General features: G+C 39.7%; 1 protein-coding gene across 1 annotated transcript in view; it reads left to right on the top strand.

Annotated features, from left to right (window-relative positions):
• zmat4a (zinc finger, matrin-type 4a) overlaps nucleotides 1-14670 on the top strand; it is a 226143-nt gene that overhangs the window by 201630 nt on the left and 9843 nt on the right. The gene's annotated exons all lie outside the window — the stretch shown is intronic.

The raw sequence follows: 14670 nt of genomic DNA on the forward strand, positions 1-14670 counted from the left end.
CACCTGCTGGATATTCCGTCTAGATACAAGCTGTAAAACAAAAGCTCATTTTAAAAAGCCACACAGCCAATTCCATGCTAGTCACAACAAGTAAAGTAACAACTTAAATTAATTCTAAGATGAAGCTTTTGAATATTCATGCACCATTAAGCAAATCTCCGGTTTTCCCAAACAAATGGGACTAGTACTAAAGTGAACACTGGCTTATACATTGTATCTAGATACCTTCTGTTCAGTCCTTAAAGCCCGTTGTCATCTCAGGACGTCCAATACCGACGCTTTCAGAAAAAGTGATAAACGTAGTTATTTGAGGTACCCTTTAGCGTCAAATAATAAGCTAGCTAGCTACGTTCATGTTAAAAGTGTTGACAGCCCCCCGAAGCCCCCTACCCTTACCATAACCATCAGAAATGTTAGTGCCTAAACCTAAGTCACTGACTTTATGCATGTCGACCGGCTAGCCTCCTTTGTGTTGCTGCGTAGCAAACGCGATTCATACGGACAGCGTGACAAAGCGTAATTATTTTACGCTAAAGGTACCCTTCAGCGTAAAATAATTACGCTTTGTCACGCTGTCTGAAAGCGTCGGTAATGACGCACTAAGATGAGAACGCGTTGGTCCTTATCAGTTTTTAAAGGTAAAATGTGTAAGATTTAGTGGCATCTAGTGGTGAGGTTGCGCATTGCAATCAGCTGTGTAGTACGTGGAAAGATGGTAGCGTAGCTGATTATTTATTAAAATAGAAGAAATAATTCACATATTTATATTGAGGAGGAAAATGTATAACATAAATAGGATTACCTTTAGTGTGATGATCTTAAGTAAATTTGTTTGTCACAATAAGAAATAAACTACCAGCTACAATAGGCTGTCTGCACAGGACACACCTTCCACTCATGTGTCGGCTGTAAAACTATAAAGTAATAGTGAGACATTTTGGAAAATATGCTTATTTGCTTTCTTTCTGATACCACTCTCATGTCTGAACACATAAGCTAGTGCTTAAGAATTGTTAGACCAGGTTAGTAAGACTGGAAGGTGGGGGAAACAGCTGTCCTGGCCCTGTCCAAAGTTAAAGGAGCTATGTATTTTTTAAATTAAAATCACTCATCAATAAATCACTTTTTTACTGCCTATTTGTCAACGGGCTGTAGCCTCACTTAGAAATAAAGCGAACACCTGTTTTTTCTGTTGCTTGAAACATCCACTATTCTGCTTCTTATTTGAAGAAATTGGGTCGGGTTCTTTCCATGCGTGCTCCCGAGCCTCTTGCTGACTATAGTGACCACAAAACACTCCCGCTAACGAAGTCCACTAACACCACAACATTAGCAGAGATCTTCCTCTGTTTGCTTTGTACTGTTCAATTTACTTATTGTAATTTATTGTAATTTTACCCATACTCCGGTACACAGCTATTCCACCGTCTCAGTCCCTGTAACTTATGTGACATCATCATATACAATAATGCAACATAACAGGGCAGTGGAAAGGGGCCATTAACTACAGTAATGGGGTGGTGATGGCGCAATGGATAAGACACATGCCTTTGGTATGAGAGGCCCAGGTTCAGTTCCCCACTATGACCCTCTGCCATTGTGTCCCTGACCAAGACACTTAGTTGGATAAAAGCGTCAGATAAATGTAACACATTGTTTTATACACTAGAAAAACATTTAAAAACGACAAGTTGTGGGTTTATGAGAAGTTAAATGCTTGTCGATTTTTAAATGTAGGCCTTTTATTTATTTATTTATTTATTTTTTACGGATTATACAAACAAGATATAAAATGCTACAAGAGTGGTATCAATCTTCTCATCTTATTCTCAAGATAACAAATAAGCATAATTCCAGAAAAGTCACCCTATCCCTTAAATGGCAAGTGTTTTGGTTAAGAGTGCATTAAAACTAATTAGCAAGGGAGCAGAAAGTGTGCAAAGCAAACAAAAAAAAGAAAACAACATGCATCATCATATCTTTTATGGATTCACGGTTGCATATCCACCATAGCTACTGTTTCCTGCACTAATATACCATCAAACTGTGCAGCTGTCAAGCTCAACTGCTGTTTAAATTTTGTCCCAAGCGTAATTATTATTTGTATGTATTAGTATTCTTGGAGTCTCCTTTGCAACAATTACTTGACCTAAATCAGTTTCAGAACAAGAGGACTGCAAAATGTGTGCGGGCCCTGGGCAGTAGGTGTGAATTGATGGGGCTTACATGGTGCATGTCCTGGAATTAATTCCCCCTGTTGGCCAGTTTCTGGCTGCACACATCCACAGGGATGCTGGCATCAGGAGACGTGACATGCCATTTAACAGCCCCGTGCTTTAGTCACGGATGCCTGCACCGGAGCCACTGGGTTTCCACGCAGATCCTACAATACTGTAGCACACACACACACACACCCCACCCTGAGCATGGCAGAGGTTACACAGAATGTTCAGACCACATGCCCCCACCTCCACCCCATCTACATAGCCTACAAGGTGCCTAGGGTTTATTTAGGTCATTTGCTCAATATCAGTTTACACAGAGAGAATAAAGGCTTACAAAATCATGGGGTGAAAGAGTGTAATTTTTAAACTGCAAATGCCACGGTTTTTTATCAGGACGCAACTCACATGACTGGAAATGGAAGAATCATTTGTTGACCAGCAATTTTGTCAGCGATAATTACAACCATCGGTGGCAGATTTAGTCAACTGCCAAATAACATTTATTCTGTGATTTGGCTAAGATGTAAAAGATTTAACTCTCGGCTAGCCTGGCTCTTGGCTGATCTCCATGCTTGTGTGCCTGGAAATGATTTGTCTTCTCTTGTCACAGTCAGTCTTTTCAATGAAATGCCTTCGGCTTTTCCATAATTGTCAGCTTTCACGCTAGCATCAATGTGATATTTTATCTTAGCCCAATACCAAAATTCTTCTAATGCCTGCTTACTGTAGTCCATTCTATATAGTCCTGTTGCATTAGCATCCTTTAGCAGGTTTAAAGGTAGAATTAGCAGCCAGCAGTGACCCTCCATCCTCAATCGCAGCACACTGCTTTAAACAAAGCTATAAAGTATTTAATACTATGAAGAGCACAATACAAACTCTGCATTTAATTTATAGAAAACCATCAGTACAGTATTGGTCAGAAAGATTTAAGTATCCTTAAATCTTTAGGCCCAGTTAACTGATATCTTCAGTTATATTGATATGTTTTTTCCATTAGTGGTTACTATTTGCATGGATCACCAGGTCAGCTAAGGTTGGGAGGGGGGAGGGGGGTGGGGGGTTGTGCAGGTCTGATTAAATCACATCAATATGAAGAGGAACACATTGATGTACTACAAACAGGAAATAAAACCCACAAGCTGCATGGCTTTATGGCTGTACTTTGATAAGATGAACTAAGGGCAGGAAAGTGATGAGGAAATTCAATTTTGACTCAGGAGAGGAACAAATTACCTGTTCATGACCGGTTTACTAATGAGGAGTGTGATCGATACTCCCCTAACGAGCCTGCTACATGAGTACAACAACTGTGAAGCTTAAACCCTCTGATTTGCTGCTGGCATTCAAAGCCGGAAACTTTAACCTAATGGACTTTGTCTTAAGATTTACTAGTTTGATTTTGCTCCATGGCATATTTCCTTTCTTTTTCACCCCCTCTTGCTGGTGTGTACTGTCATGCTCTCGCCTCCTCAGTTTCCAAACCTAAAGTAGAGGAAACCTAAAGTAGCTTCTCTCTTTTTTGACTCTGTTGGAGCGTCTGTCTTGCTAAGACAAAAATAGCTAAGTGTCTTTGTGTGGCCCGTTGCTGAGGAGGAGCTCAGTGATGAGTGCAGCGAGAAGCCAACAGATGTAAGGCTGGTGTGGCTGGTCAGTGTTAACTAAGGGAAAAGGAGAAGGAACCCATTTGACCTCTGGATAAGGACAATTTATGGAGCTCTCTCTGTTGCCCACTGTCTTCATCCAATGACAAAGTAAATACTGAATGGCAACCACTTATCAGTCAATCAGTTTTTCGTAAGTACTGATCTTTGCAGTGTTAGCAGGATTAGTCTTTAGTAAATGTTATGAGCTGTGACTTCCAAGTCGTCACAAATGGACACATGGTCAAGACGGCTTGGCGTCAGTTTGTAACGCACTAGGAAGCCCCTTAGCATCATAGTTTAACACAGTGGGGGAAGCCCTGTAGTGTAATTTTTGAATGCTAAAAGCGGGTGTAGGATATAAATAACAGAAAGTTCTGAGTAAGGAAGTCTGGTGTTCTTTATTCTTTTTTTTTAATAAAACCTTTATTTAACCAGGGAGGACACTTCGGAACAGCTTCTTATTTACAAGGACGGCCTGACAAGCACTTACTTGTGTAAGTGACATAAGTAATGTTACTTAACTTACAGAAGTGAAATCATGTAAGCAAAATAGTTATTTTAACCCAAACCATGATGTTTTTCTAAACCAAAAGGGGTTCCCAGGGCGTTAAAATTACGCCAAGGGTTCTTGACCGAACGTCCATTTGTGACGAGTTAGGAGTGAGAATGTGTTGGTGGGAAGCCCCAGTATTCTTCAGTGGATAATGGGATCGTTTTTACTTGTGCACCATATTGTTTGAAGCAGTAGTTTAAATTTAAATTCTTAGTTTGAGACTTATTCAAGTCACATTTGTTCTCTGATTACCAGCCTGTTCCAGTGGCCTCATGATTCATGATTTTCTCCACCAGTCACAATGTCAGACGGTGAAAGTACAGCACAGCTCTGTCTTTTTCATAAGGTGTGTTAATGTGTCTCTTTTAATAATGTGGTTTTAATTTAATACATGACCTTAGAGCCACAGGTTCTCCCATATAATATATCAGATGAATCCTGAAAATTAATATGCTGATTATCAGATATCAGTTTAAACATCAGCACCTCTCTCCAGAATAATGAGCAGAATGATTAGATGGGTCAATAACATTTGTTGCAAAAAACCTCAAATTACTAATGTTAACAACATATCATGTGGATAAAGAGAATAATTTCCACGGCATGAGGGAGTAACAGTTAAACTAGAAACCACTTTATTTTAACCTGAAAAACAGTGATTTGCTATGAGTGCTAGGATATTTGTAAATTGTTACTAGGACGCTAACTGCTTCATGGAAATAAATTTCAAGATTTCACTTCAGTTGTAATCCATTTCATATACATATATATATGTATGTATATATATATCCATTCATCTGAGGTTACTGCTTTTTTTTGTCACAGTTGAGTTGCTATCATGACCTTTGGCCAAGCTGTTAAAAACATGCCTATATCATATACACAACAGTGAAGATGAATCCCATTTAGTGAAAAATACATAGAAGAAAATCACAGATAAATCACAAATGTAAAGGATTTCGAACCATCCGGATTTTTAGTTGCTCTGACATATTGTGACAATGAACAACTCATTTGGAAAATCATTCAGGAAATGGTCATAGATAATTAATCTCCAGACATTTCCTCCTGTCTGATAACAATTAGCCTTTCTGACTGATGTGCACACTACAAATGCATGCTGTAGCTCCTCTATTCATACAAATCCTTTGCTTTAAATAGTGAAGTTAACCCTGTTATGATCTCCCAGCACTTGCAATATCATATATCGCAAAAGAAGGTCTACAACTATGCTAGATCATGCTCTACAAGGCTGTACATTCACACCTACAGACCAAACAACCTGGGCATACCCTTTACAATTTTAGAATTGTTGTTTTCCAATTCCAACTTCCAAGAATATGGTCTACGGTGTAAAGCCAAAGCTCGCCATTTATGTGCCCATACTGTACATTCTGATTGTCAAGCCACAACCTAAATGCTCACACTGATGTGTAAACAGAAAGCAAAACGGTCCCCACTGGCATATATTGACTCGCAGGTGGCTAGGAAGACGTTGACAGTATGGCTTGTTCATTTTGCAGAAAATTAGAGGTAAGAACATAGTGTAATATTGTATTCAGTCAGGTTAAATCCAGCTAATTGTACTGTCTGATAGGAGTAGCAGCACTTTTTCTGTTTATCCTTTTAGTTTGCTCCATGCTCTGCCCAGAGACATGAAACAAAATGGGATATTTTAATGCCAGAGCCTGGATGCACTCCTACCTGTTTCTCTCCTGTAGTACCTTGTGTCTCTTCTCCATGGCCACAAACAGAACGAGTGCCTATGCTCTTATCTGTCCACTTCAACAATCAGTGCATACACATCACACATGCCCCTTTTAGAAACAAGCCTGTGGCAGCGCAGGTGCAGGCATTTGGATTCTCCAGTTGAGTTTAGCTGCATGACATTTCCTCACAATTGTTCTGTGTTTGCTCGCTCGCTGTGAACAATTTACTGTCTGTAGCTTGCTTCTCAAGACAATCTTTACTGTTTTGCTGGATAGCAGGTTCTTTGCTCTCTAAAGGGGAATTTGTTTCCATAGCTTAGTTTAAACAAGGACAGTCAAACAATCAGTCAGTTTTGATAATTGATGTGGTAGTGGTGTTTGGAAAAGCTTTACCCTACTGTCTAGTAGTTTTCTCCAAATTAATTTATCTGGAAGTATCTTTATATCACCTATGCGTTTCAGCACAGGGCCTTTGTCAGGGCATTTTAAGGAATGTGTAAAAAATAGTCTTCAAGAAGACTGCATCTTTGTCAGTTATCCAGTGACAGATATGTGGCCAGCCACAGGATGTTGCACCTTCAAAATAAAAGTAAACAACAAAATGCACCTTAAACCGCCCTATGTAAACTTCTGATTTAATATCCAGAAAGCCGCTTTTCTTTTCTTAAGGAAGTTAATGTTGCCCACTCATGGTCCCAGACATTTTTGAACAATGCCCACAAAAACCATCCTTTTCACTCCCTGGACACATTGAGCACATCTGTCCATGAATTCAAGATAAATGTGTCTTCATTAGGTTTTCAACAAATGGCTGTAATCTGTTGTTGTGAATAAAACCATGATTACCAAACAATAACAACAAGAATTAGATGCAAAGAACCCAGTGGAACTGGCATGTTGGTTGTGTTACAAAAAAAGTTATTCAAATGCTAACAGCTAAAGTTGGTGCTTCACATCTAAAAATAAACAGGGATTATTTGCATTGATCGTTTTCATTTTTTAACCCCTAACAATAAGAAGCTCTCTTCTGTCTGTCACAATGTAGCTCAAGGCATCTGGCTGTTGTTGAAATGGCAAACTCTCATTGTCATTGATAAACAACAACACCCTGTTATCACACATTTACTTTTCTCAGTTTTATTCATATTATTAAATATTAAGGTCAGCCAGTGCTGTTAATGTAGTTTCACAGCTGACTTCATAATAACAAAAGTCTGAAGACTTCACGCAGTTTTTCAGTGACCACTGACTATAACTGGGGCAAGACTGCAGCAAGAATTTCTTGCTGCCATTGACAGGTTCATCCACAGTCTTCCTTTAGTGTTCTCTCAGGCATGGTAGTCGATGCGAGAGGCTAGCCCGGGGAGCAATCAGCCCCTTGAGGCTCTTTCCTGCCAACGACAAATCACAATCTCCACCGGCATGATTTTGCCTTCTATTCAGCCTTCAAACCAGTAAAACATGTGCATACAAATGACTGCCTTTTCAAAGCATGTAAGAACACTCTCTAATAAGCCTTGACACTTCCTCTAATTGCCATTCAGACAACAGATTTACTCTATCTGTTCAAAAGAAAGTGAGATTCAGCTGATAGGATTAGTTCATGCATATGTAGAGTATGCAAAGACCAGTACAGCTGTAGTAGAGCTGTTGGGAAATTGGGAAACAAAATGGCCACTGGGGCATCCTTAACCAATATTCTATATCCCATTTCAAAGTCCAGCTTCCATCAAAATTTGTATTTTCAAAATCGAATGAGAGATGTGTTACCACAACTATACTAGATGATAAAAAACTTAAAGGGACTGTATGTAGTTTTTCAATGAAATTACTTATTAATTTCACTGCCTTATTGTCAATGGGCTCAAACCTCACTTACAAATGAATCACTCACCTGTTTTTTCTGTTGCTTGCATCACACACTATTCTGCTTTTAATGTGAGGACACCAGGTTGGAGGCAGCTCTGTGCGCACTCCAGAGGCTCTCTCAGACTACAGCGACAACACCACGTAGTTGATTACTTACATTGAGACAATATTTTTTTGTATTAAAAGTTTTCTTGAAATATTATGCTTAAATATGCAAATGTTGCAGTGTCTAATGAAAGATGCACTAATTTGCATTTATTTCAAGAAATGAAATCTGAACACTGGATTAAGTCAGGTTCAGAATTAGTGTTTTATTTTGTTGACACATTATTCTCAAATGTTTAACAGAGGGGATTTTGGATATATGTTTTTATTATTTCATTAATCAAAAAATACTGTCAACAGGCATAAAAAAACAATTTCTGATCTGTTTTTGGAAATAAAATGTTTTACAATTCAGGCTATGAATGATGTATGAACAAAATCCTTTAAAAACCTTCAGAATATAGACAGGGATACGACTGGAAAGTTTTGTGGATGTAAGTGCTACTGAAGTGGAGATTTTAGGCTCAGAGTATGAGGAAGGAACAAATTTTGAGTAAAGATAATTATTGTAAAACTCTACACATTTTCATTGAAAATGAATATTTATAGACCCAAGAACGAATCAAATCCTAAACAACAACACTATATAACATCTCAAACACATCAAAACTGATAACTGAGTAACAGCATGTGTGGACAGACACACAGAACACACAAGAAGAGACCGAGCCACCCACCTAGCTTAAACCCGCCTCTGTACTTTGACGATTGGTTGCTGGTACAAGGGAAATGACCATATTTGGATCCGTCAGCATTGTGAAGGAGAGAGAGCTTTCCTACGGTACCAGGGGTGATTTGTTGAAGACAGCGACAGCGGCAGTAGATGTTGCATTAGAATGATAACTTTTAAGAGAAATCTACAGATGCACACAGACAAACTGTAGTAAAATAAACTATTAAATGTATATTTCAAACTTTTTTCCCTCATTATTCTGAACGAAGACAAGTTAAGGAACAAGTAGCGCAAAATGTGACCAGTGCATGATAAAACGATGTTTTTGCCTGCCGTGTCTCACCTTAGTTATTTTCTTTTTTTTATTCTTACCTTCCACTGCCGTGTAAAACCACGGAGCAGTTTTTTCCCCATATCAGGCCTTCATTTTAAGTCCCGCCCTACTGTACTGTTGCCAGCCAAAGTTATACATTTTCACAAATACTTTTGTTTCGGTCCTTTTTTTGAGATAATAAGTTATTATGTTGAAAACAAACTTAAAGAAGAGGCCACAGTGAAATTTGAATTAAAATTATATTTTTGCTAGTAAATGTATAGACATAACAGTAAATTGTTTTCTAAACTTACAAGATGCTTATTAATCATTAAACTTAAATATCATCACTTCTCACGCTTAATCATGCTTCATCATTAAACTTAAAACTCCTCCTCAGACTGCTCACTTTCTACAATCACCTTCTTTGCACTGTCCAGGAAGTCTGGCCTCCTGTTTCTGACAGAGTCCTGGTGCCACAGCATCACAGCTTTTGTGGATCAACATTTTTTATACAGTCTATGGATCGTACTCCTTGATCTCTGGGGAGGACAGCTGGACCATAAGAAGATCTGACAGTGTGTCAGACACTAGACTGGAGCGTCAACTTTTATTTTTTGTGTTCTGCTAAAGCCACCTTTTCGTTGGTGTTTTTTCATTGTGTAGGTTTGGTTACTACACCTGGTAAATGTCACCACATTATGGTGGTAGCTAGCTATCTAAATGCTAAAAACATTCCAAGCACAACTTCCGTATCTCCAAACACAAGCTGCGTTCACACAGAATTATTTCCTGAGAGTATTACGCCCCCCTCAAGCCGGCAAGGGAGGGGGGTCCGATTTGATTCGCCACTGAGCCGGGAACGTTGGAAGTAGCAGAGGCAGAACAATGTCTGTGAGAAAATCCACAGTCGGCATGCCTGTGTTGTTGTGTTGACACGGTAAAGCCGGACTGCTATGTGAAAGCACACATGGTTTGCAGAATTATGCTGCACGTTTGTTCAGTATGAATGAGCAAATGCGGCATATTGGCGGATAATCTTTCTGCGTTTATTGCGAGTAAGATGAAGCGAACATAAACAACAACGGATGATCCCCCTAATACATGTGTTACACAATTTTAGATCCCTGGGTACAGCGGGGACCAGTTTAAGCGCAACACAAAACAAACAGGAATGCTAGGCTGCTGTTAGTTACTGTCAAATATTATATTTGGGGACAAAAGCTTGCCAAATACAATGTGGCGTGTAGCATTCCAACATTTAGCCGCCAAATGGAAAATCTACTGACATATGGTGCTTGGCGGGTGTTAATTTCCACCCCTGCCTGAGACTTATCAGAATCAGCTTTGTTGGCAAATGTGTGTACACATACAAGGAGTTTGACTCTGTTTTATTGTTGTTCTGAGTAACAAATGTTACTTTAATTGAAATACTTTCATCTTAAATCATTTTGCTAGTGTTGTTATCTTATATAGTTCTCTAAAACTTTGTTTTAGTTATGAATACATGATTTGCAGAGAAGCAAATGTCATGTGAACAAGGGATTAAATTGCGTAGAGATAAATTGAGTTGCGTCTCCTCTGTAGATTAAAAATGTATTATTATTGCATTATTGTCAGTATCAGTAGGGTAACTAGTGTTGCTAGTGGGACTTTTCTTTTAAAAGTGGACAGAAAAACCGGTGGAGCTAGCCAATCACATCATAGTAGGGCAGGACTTGCCGCAAAACCACCTATTGCAAACATCTGGAAGTAATTGGCTCGAAAATTATACTATCCTGTTGCTTTGAGTTACAGAACGATGATCTTCAGCTAACAAAGAAAATGGAAAGAGGATAAAAGAGAGATAGTGTTTTCGAAATGATCTTATGAGTGAGAAACTGTGGAAGATGACTTGGCACACCTGTGGTTCTGAGAGCACTGGGAGGCTAAATATTGGGCATGTACAATGCATTGTGTGCTGAAGCAGAAAACAGCAGTAGGAGAAATTTTCAGTGTCCATATTTTCCCAGCACTCATCTCCCATTTAATGGCTCTGTGATTTACAACAATACACAGCTGGAGCTCTGCGAAGGGCCGGGCCAGCTTGCACCCATTAGCTGCTCAGTGGAGGGATTTTTGCACACCACTTTATGTGTGTGAGGTAGGCGGGTATCGATGAGAAGAGAAGCTCCCGAGCAGGACAATCATCACAGGTTGGGTAGGAAAAAGGAAGCAACACCACAGAGATCGTATTGCTTGTTTATTATTCAGCCTCGTTGACCCGATCATCAAGCCCCTGATTAATTCCCTGGTGCACAGAGAGATAACTCAGGGACCCAGTTGGCTACAAAGAAGGCAATTGTCAGCCTCCAAGTGGGGCAGTTCACCTGCTTTCGTCTTCTCTTTCTCCCTCTTTCTTCTGCTGATATTCTCCCTGGGGCCTGCTGATACTGATGTTAGATGAGATGCCAACCATCTTTCATTTACTTCCACGTCATTCACCGGAGGGTAATCAGAGATTCATTTGTTGTGTGTTTTATAATATTGGAAATCATCTCTGGCTGTTATATGTCATATAGTCCTTATGTACAACATATTGTATTCACTTATCCAGTTAACGGAGACAAATTATAGTGCGTTTCCAGTCCCATATTGTTGTTTTGTGACTGTTGTATGGCAGTTTTGCATGATTCAAAGTTCATTTTCTATCTTATTCTGGCTCTTCATGTAGGCCTTCATTTCAGCCTCTGTATGAAACAATCTTGAGATGCTCCTGTCTCTTTAAGGCCCCTCCTCTCAAAGTCTACTGTCTTCTGATTGGCCAAGACCTGAAGCATGTTATCAGGCTGTTGTTGTCACTGGGCGATACAGACTGAGCGTTGCTGTGCCGTTGCTGTGCAGACCAAATGAGCATATATAGCTAACACCGGCTCCGTCTAACTCTGTATGTCATAGAACGAAGCCGTTGGTAGAAAAAGCAGTTCAAAACAGAGCATTCAGAACAGGAGGAAATCTGAGGTTTGGCTCACAGGGATAAATACTTTAACCACATTATTTGAAGCTTTGGCCATGTTTAGCATTAACATCTAACACTGCAACATAAATCATAAAATATGGAAAAGCATATAGGTCTCCTTTAAAAAATCTCAATGTCTACTGGATGAATTGTGTGAAATGTTGATGTTCATGGTTTCTAGAAGATGAATCATAATGACTGATGACTGGTGATCCCACTTTTCCTCTAGTGCCACGATGCGGGTGACATTTGTGGCTTTGAGTGAAATGTATCGCCAGATATCTTAACAGCCATTGGATGGATACAAACATTCATGTCCCTCATGAATTGCAATAACCAGGGCCATCATCTGTCAAAAGTTTCAAGTTGTCCAATATTTTGGTATATGACCCAATACCACATTCTTTTTAATTCACAAATCACTGTATCCTCACAAATGCCCCTATCTTGCAACATTTCAAAACCAAGTGTTTCAAATCTTTGCTCCATGCAGGCTCGCCGGGGACATCGCCGGCTCACAATCTGCAGTGACTGTTTTCGGCTTCTGTTTAGTGCTGCAAGCAAACACGCTGATAATATATTATAAGATATGTAAATGTGATCGTTGTATATAAAATTATCTGGTTCTGATGAATGATGAAATATGCGTCCCACGCTTGCCAATCCTTTTGATTTTTCCATTCCTCTCGCTGCTGTTCTCCTGAAGTTTCAATTCACCCAATCCCCCCCCCCCCCCCCCCCCCCCCCCCCCCCATCCCAAATATTTGTCAGTTGTGTCTAAACAGAGCGACAGAGAGAAACCCCTCCCTACAGATCAATACACAAGGTATACACAAATTTAATTGAGAACAAATTAGTTAAATGTGTGTGTGTGTGTGTGTGTGTGTGTGTGTGAACTGCCCATTTGAACCCCTCTCAGAAAATCTGACTCAAACATTGGATGCAGAAAGAAGTAAATGTGCATGCGTAGACTGCATTTCTACCATGCAGCCTCCTGGCAGTGAGATATAAAGAGTGTTTCTTTTCTTTTTTGCAGGCAGTTCAAATCACTTTTTGTACTGCAGAAAGAAGCTTCAGCATACTGTGAGATGTTCTCCAGGAATTCACTATTGCGTGTGTGTGTATTTGTGTGTGTGCGTGCGTGCATGCGTGTGTGTGTAGTGTAAAATTGTTAAACTATCCTTGAATTTCCCTTGAATGTACAAACACACCAAAGTACTCAAGAAGCTTTTTTTCTGCTTTTTGCATGGTGGATTATTAGATGTAAAATCTCTCCGGCACTCCGTATTCACTCAGTATTGTACAGTAAAATTGTTTCGGACAGGTGACTTTCTCCAACACAGACGACACAGACAACCATAAGCTGCAACACAGCCGAAGCAAGTGAGGCTGTTTATCACGAAGAGGGAATTAACTTCAAAGGGATTTGAAAATGTCCATGTGGGATGCAGGCTGGAGGATGAATTATGCATGAAAAATGCTTCAGTTAGAGTAATGTGCTGACAAAATTTGTCACACGCCAAAGGAATGCCGAAGTTGCAGAGTAGCCATGTTCAGAGAGTTGATGCACTTAGGTGGTTTCTCTGGACAGTGAGAGGTCGTGCAGCTGTGTTAACTACACCGTCGGTACAGTGAATTACTTATGAGACCCTTCTTAGCCTTGAGATGAAAGCTGGTGGCTTTCATATACAGTAGCTTTGAATTCTTTTAGTTTTTGACTTTACATCTTTGTGTGTGTGTGTGTGTGGGTTTGAATGCTAGGCTTGAGGCCATGTATCATCCCCAAGAGTCTTTAACAGTCTGTCCTGCTGTCACTTTGGGGAGCATGCACATTTGAGTGCTGACATTTTGATGGAGAGCAACAGCAGCAAGGATTTCAGACACAAAAAATCAGTTCAGCGACTGGAGCTACACTCGCCACATACACCAAGAATAGGGCCATATGATGTTTTTCTCAGTGCTCTCACTTGACTGATTAATCTATTCAAATTGCTCATTAGTAAAGAGTGAGACTCCATGCTGTGCTGGAGAGGAATTTATTAAATAACCAAGACCTCCTCAGCCATCCAGAGGTGGTTAATGTGAAGAGTCACAGCACGTGCCTATGCAACAGTATTAAACATGCCTTTGTACAGTTTCCTGTCATGGCCTCCAAGATAGATGTAGATTGAGGTACGGGCCTGCTTTCTTTTAGACTGGGTGAGCTCACTGACCCACCATTCACAGTGTTTTTTACATGCAGAGAATAAAATGGCTGTAGGTCATAATCTGTTAAGGTGAACATTTAATTTGCTCTGACAGAGCCTGTTCCCATGAATAAACAAGTTAAAGCAGTTAACCAATCCTCTCCCTCTCTCACTGAGCAACAGCAGTTTAAGTAATGATAATCGTTTCATTAAACACTCCTTGTCACTAAGCTTTTTGTTGACATTAATAGTACCCATTAGGTTGAGTTTGACGAATAGTGAAAACAACCATGAAATTGGTTCATTCTGCAGTAAATGCATGAGATTAAACCAAGCAACTGGTTTAACTGGCTTTCTAAAATGAGCTGATGTAGGTTACAGTCCTCTAGTTTA

The sequence above is a fragment of the Micropterus dolomieu genome, linkage group LG21, assembly GCF_021292245.1.
Source record: "Micropterus dolomieu isolate WLL.071019.BEF.003 ecotype Adirondacks linkage group LG21, ASM2129224v1, whole genome shotgun sequence".
In the NCBI taxonomy this organism is placed as follows: Eukaryota; Metazoa; Chordata; class Actinopteri; order Centrarchiformes; family Centrarchidae; genus Micropterus; species Micropterus dolomieu.